This window comes from Meleagris gallopavo, chromosome 8, assembly GCF_000146605.3.
Source record: "Meleagris gallopavo isolate NT-WF06-2002-E0010 breed Aviagen turkey brand Nicholas breeding stock chromosome 8, Turkey_5.1, whole genome shotgun sequence".
Lineage (NCBI taxonomy): Eukaryota > Metazoa > Chordata > Aves > Galliformes > Phasianidae > Meleagris > Meleagris gallopavo.
Window position 1 is genome coordinate 3,022,278 of NC_015018.2, and position 6,766 is coordinate 3,029,043.

A 6,766-nucleotide genomic window follows, 5' to 3' on the forward strand; every position below is an offset into this window, starting at 1 on the left:
AATGAGATTTCAGGCATTACAGAGGATGGTTTATTTTTAGAGGAGTAGAAGTAAGAAAAATCTGGTTACGGAGGCGATACTTTGCAATTAGAATGCTACAGATGACCGGAGTCAGATTCTGGTCCCTGCAAAAGCAGGCTGACCAAGTGAATTAGACTTTTGGTCTCAGTCTAGACTGGAATTTAGATCCTGGTCTTTGAGTGCCACGTATCCTGAAAAGGAGAAACCTGCATAAATACTTGGTAGCTCTCATTCTTGTCTGCATCTGCGTATATTTGTGTAAGCACTATCTCTTGTCCATCATCCAGGGTTAGGTATTCTGGCCCAGGGGTTGCTGGTATGAGCAGTGAGTTATTGTGACTGACAAAAAGGGTGAAGGGATGCGTCAGTTCTAAAGGAGCTTGCATGGCATTTTGGTGAAGGCCAGGCCAAGGCTGGGGAACTTTTTGGCAGCGCATGCAGGAGTTGGATGAGATGAGAAAGAGGTGAAAGAGGTGTAGTCCCAAAGAAATTCTCAGCTTTGGGTTAATAGCATTCTCCAGTGGCTGAGGGTTGGGGCTGGCCGAGGATAATGGCAAGGCCATGTGTGTTCTTTCTTTTCTTTTCCTTTCCTCCTTTTACATTTCAAGTGCTTATATACTCATGTAATACAGAATGAATGCAGTGCTTCACACTCAGCAGTTGTCTCTCAGCAGTTTTGTGCCTGAGATGGATTTTTTTTTTGCCTGTTGCTCATAGGTGCTGCTTGTTTTTTTGTGTCTTTCTATCATCTGTAGGGTTTTTCACTTGAAAACCAAATACTGTGTGCATGTGTGAGTTGAGGACAAGTATAAAGTAAAACTTGGTGAGGTAATTCTTTCAGCCTCCAGCAGGCTCAGGTAGTGGGGCATCCAGAGAATCACAGAGTTGTTCTCCCACTTTTGGTGTCTCCCTTTAGACCTACGTGAACTTTGGATACCCAGATATTAAGGAAAATGGCAGGGAGGGCTCATTTTGATCCTCCATCCAATTCCTATGTAGCTCTGATCCTGAGAGGAGCAGAAGGAGCAGGCTGGCCATTCCCTCTTCCCATCTCACTCTGTATTTCACAGACCTCTGTCTTCCATCTTCTGAGGTATCTCTCTCTCCGACTGAAAAGCCTTAGCCCTTCCTTGAGCCTTCCATGTGTTTGTCATCTGCTGTTTGAGCTTAGAGGCATCAGAATTACGGTTAAGAACTGCACACTGTGGGTTTTATAGGGTGACAAATTTTCTGAGTGTTTTCTATTTCTTCTCTAATTAGGTCAATTTATATATGGCTGTCAAGGAGTCTGAGCCGATTTTGTCATAGAACTGATAGTTGCAGCACCACATTATCATTCCTGCATGTTAATATTCAGCTCAGAGCCCAGCATTTTGTATGTAAGGCCAGGATTGTTTTTCCAGGGCTGCATCACTCTACATTAATTCTGTTGCATTTCATTTATCACTTTGATTGCTCAGTCGCTGAAACATGGGAGGTCCATCTGCAGATCTTCACAGGTGGTCCTCATCTTTGCTGTCTTGTCTTGGCATCGACCATGAGAAGTCCCTTTCTTCTTTTCCTTAATTATGAGCCTGTTGAACAGCAAGTCTCCCCCGGCGGGCTGACTCCGCTGTGCAAACTTTGACCACTCCAGCTTCCTCTTTTCTGTGTTGCAGTCAATTATTTATGCATGCAAAGTTGCTTTCGCTCACCTTTCTTCAGCTTCCCTAAACAGAGGCGTTGTTGACTTCTGTGGAGGAATTCAGATGGAGGGTTGCTGAAAGCTGTCTCATGAAGAATACAGTTATTATTACAGGTGATGTAAGATAAAATTTCACTTGGTGATACTCTTCCTCTAAAATCACCCTTACATGAGGCTCATAGTAGCTCCCAGTGTATTGTGTTTTAAACTCTAACATCTTGATTTCATTATGTTTCTCGGTTTGTGGTTACAATAAAGGATCTTATAAAATTATTTTCATCTGTGGGGTACATTTCCATTTGTAGAGGAGCCATTGAGATCCTCTGCTAACGTTGGGTACTATATTCTTGTATGGAAGAGATTTAATTTTATTTCTTATCCTAGTCATCACATAAGATATACAATACACATACTTCTGTTCATGATATTTAATATTTTTTATACCTAAAGTGACATTTAGATACAAAGAATAAATTTACTTGGCTATTTCTCAATATCCTATAAGAGCTACATCAAGAATCACATTTGAAGGGCTGATATTTCCAGCAGCAATAGCTGTATTGTAGGCCCACTGGATATGTTGACAAAATCAAATTTGGTTAGGAAAATAGGTATAAAACTTATTTGTAATAAAAGCAGGGAGGAGGACGGGCATTAACAAAGTACTGTCAATCCCACCCTCTCAGAGGCGATATGGAATCTGGCATTTCTCTGCTAAATTGATGTTGTCATAGTTAATGCTGGAGAACTGCCAGAAAATTATTTGAAATCTCTTTTTGAATCTGAAATGTGGAGGCACCAGGATTCCCTGAAGACAGACAGCAAAGAGGAACCGTCCTTCTTAGCCCTGGTACATTTTTAGATTTTAATCAACCCAGTGAATAGACTCAATATAAAATAGGTTAATTGATGGTACACTCAAAACTATAGGGGAACTGTGTGCTTCTGCCCATGATTAACGGTGGTTTTAATGTCTTCGTTTTGATCATTGCTGTCAGATTTTTATTTTTTTTTTTCCAATAATATTCAAGTTAAATATGTGACAGCAGGTCTGTTTCTTTTGACCCAGTTGACTCTGAGGTACTCACGATACAATTAAACGGAAGTATTGTCAAAAATATGCATGATAAATGCAGTTCTTGGGGAAATAGATAGGCTTGACTTCTAATCAAGAGCTCAGACCTGTGTTGCCACTCTGAGTAAGAAAAATGGAAGTGCTAGAACCCTTGCTTAGGGAGAACAACACTGTCAAGAGCCACAGCATCCTTAGTTTTCCCTGCCTGGCTTCTGTGACGCCATTGCTCTCAGACTCAGCTGAACAATGGAGGATTACATAGTAGCACTTCATCCCTTGGAATAGCCATAGAAAGGCATTTCCTAATCTTGAATATTTTCCCTACCTGTTAGCACTGGCAGCTAGATTTGAAACTTCTGAGTCTGTGCAAAAGTCCTTGATGAGTAATGCTATAGAAGCAAATAGAAAGGTGGTAGTGGTTTGCCTTCTTACAGATAATTCCGATGTTTAGTTTTGCTTTGCTGCATCTTAGATGAAAAATTTGAACAAATTTGAACGTTGACAGGTGTTACAGATATCTTTATGTGCTATTTTGGCTTGTAAGAGCTGCAATATTTTGGAAATTGCATTATTTTGAGCTGCTTGTTTTTCAATCCTTGCTCAAAATGAAACTATTTCCCTGAACTAAATTTGTATTATCAAGCATACTGACAATGTTGAAGCTCAAATTCAAGTCAAATATGATAAAAATTAGGGAATCCAACTTCTAGATTTCCACAGAAACTCTATCTGACATGACTTCTGTTTTTATGTTACACCCGGAATACTGATCTGTCAGGTGCTACGTTTTGCAAGGAAATGAGAGAAAATATTGGATATACTCAAGGTGTATTTCAGGCTCTTCTCAAAAACTTCCTTTTTAATTGTCTTGATGGTCAGAGAGCATAACAAAGCCATCATATGTGAGGCTTCTCCAAACGTCACGCCTCCTACGTTATTCTGTTGGCCCACAACATCAGAGGTGCATCTGGGTGGTGTGGCAGTAGAGGCTGTACCTTCCCACCAGTTTTCTGCTGTGTTCTGTTGCTGTGGCGGTCTGTCAGAGAAGTGCATGACTTGGAAGTGCAGACGAAACGAAGGTGCATCACTGAATTCTGCCACGCAGGAAAAAAATAGCACCCATTGACATTCACGGATGCTTGCTGAATGTTTACGGAGACCAACCAGTGGGTGTGAGCACAGCAAGGCGGTGTGGAGTGCGTTTCAGCTGTGGTGGTGACAGCCACGTGAAGGGCGAGCATGTTCTGGGTGGCCATGCGCAGCTGTCACACCACAGAATGAAAGTGTTCCCATCAGGTCATCCATGTGAATTGGAGACGGACCGTTAGAAGTTGTTTATTTTAGTCTAGAGCACGGCCTATTTCATTAGGCATTTAAAGACTGTGAAGGCCTTGATCAGCTTGTGGCGTAAGTGCCAATGGTATTCTTGGATCCTGTCAAGAGGACGTTTCTGGTGTAGACCACTTGAGCAGACATGGAGGCATTTAACTTTCCTCTATTTTTTATTCATCGTATAAACAGGAATAGAGCTGCAGACAGTGAACTATAGAAGCTCTCTTTATTTAACGACTGTTAAATACATCGGCTCATGGGATTGTTGTAGTCTGATTTAATACCTGCATCGAGGCAACAAAAAAACCACAATATTTTTTCGGTATTGATACAGATTTACAGATCTGTATATTTCATTATGGCATACGTTGATGTATGTCTTAATGGCACAGGGAGAGACTGATGATGAGGAGTAAAACTAAATGGCAGCCTACCACTTATTTGCATCCCATATTTCAAGACAAGTGGTCAGACTGATATAACAGAGCTTTATCAGTGTCATGCTGATATCTACTGTGGTATTGTGGTATTTTCTTTTTCTTTCCAGTTTGCCTTTTTACTGTTGTTATTTTGTCTTAAAAATATCTTTGAATTTTGCAAATACGAATAATTATTTTCAACAGATGAATTTGAAAGGTTACGGTGTAGGTCAGGTTTTCCGGTCTCTGTTTGGGCCAGAATTTGAACCATTTCATCACGTAGGTAATTTTACAGAATATAAAACATGCTTTGAGGAGTGCCAGAATTTTCCTTCTGATTTTTTTTCCAGTAAGATTTATTTTCAGAAGTGTGTGGAAATTAAGAAGACTATTTCCCGTGTGCGTCAGGGCTCTGAACAGCACTCTGCTTAGAGATTGAATGGAAGAGATAACATAATAGATCTGCCTAGTCTCTTCTGTTTTGGCTGCTGCTTACTATGTTCTCCCTTTCTGGAATTACCAGTCCTGTGTCATTACTGTTTTGACAATTACTAATTAGGTTTTCCTAGAACATGATATCCTCTCTTCCTACATTAGCTTTATTGACTAAAAATGTATCTGACTTGGTTGAATTGTAAACTCCACCCATTGCTGTAGTTGCACTGAATGCTACTGTACCTCAGATATTAATAAATGTGTTCCTTTTCGTATCCTTTGGGGACTGAAATGATTGCTGTACTATCTTGAAGAAGCTGCCTGTGTCACGATGGGGAGAAATTGAAAGCCATAGTTGATATAAATGGCTCATGTTGGGTAAAGTATCAAGTATGCAGATGTGGCTCACCTCTGAAGAAAAATAGATCATTAGGTGTTTTCCTGTTAATGAAGAATTTTTCATTAAGAAGAAAAAAGACTCGGTGTGAGGGAGATGGATTAGTAATGAGATGCAGTGTTCTGGGAGGGATGGTTCCTGCCAGAACATACACTTGGGGCAGAGAACAAATAGGAAACTGAAGAAATGAGCCAGAAAACTCAACTTGAAAATTTCACTTCATCACCGTTACCCTTAGTTTGGATTTGGGTACCATCACCTGGTTCTCCTCCTGATCCTCTGTCTGTTTGCGTACAGCATCGCTCCATCTCTATAGGCTGCCCACCCCAGACTGTGATCTTAAAGCGTGTGTTGCCAGTGCTGGTAACATCTCAGAGAGGGCCATGTTGCAAGTTCCAGCCCTGGATGAGGTTTGTTGAGCAGCTTGAGCTATAGATCTTTGTGTCTGAGCGCAAACTGAAGGCCTGTTCAGAACTCCTGGTGTAAATGGGTTCAGACTCCACCTTCCGTAACTGTCCCAAACCCTGCTACCCTGTGCAGTACTTCCTGTGTCCACACTGAACCTCAGCTGGTAATAGGGCATGCTTCTTGGCATGGGAGAGGCCCGATTTCCTCCTTTTCCTTTAGGGAGACCAATTGGTGCCAAATGTGAACAGGAGACCTGAGAGCTTCTGGAAGACAGTGGGCAGAACCCAGTGCCTGTTGGGTCACCGAATGACGTGAGGATCAGCCTCGGAAGATGGAGTGACTGGGCAACGTTGCACACGTACTTTATTTCTTCCCCCTTTCCTGGTCATTTTCATTTCCCTTTTTTAATTAGTCTTGTTGTTCTCATTATGTTTGTGTTTTCTGCATGTGTTCGAGGATCTTTCAGGAACTTTTGGGAGATCCATCTCCAAGTTAAAGGCAACGTGGGTCCCATCTTATTAATCTGTTTCAATTTTTATTTATTTATTTATTTATTTGTTTATTTATTTATTTATTAATATATTAGCTCTATACTTCTGATTAGGAAAAAAAAAACAAAAAACAGTTGTTTTTGTTCTCAGTAAATCATTCCATAAAGTTTTTCTTTCCTGATTTGATAACAATCCTGGATTCTTCCTGAATCAAGTTCAAGCATTTTCATTAAGCTTTCAGTCCTTTTTAAGGTTAATAATGTCTGAGAAAGTAATTCGAGTAAAGGTTACCGAGGTACTGAAGTGTTCAGTTCTGTTATAACTGAATCCAGGAGTGTCACCAAGCTTTAATGAGATGATTTGTCTCTACCTGTATAAGATTGCTCTTTGTAATTTAAATTCATGAATATTTTACATGGTAATTGCTCAAGTTGTAATGCCTCTTCCAATAGGAAGCATCCTCATTAAAGTAGTTCACTTGATATAAGAAGAATAACTTTTTAT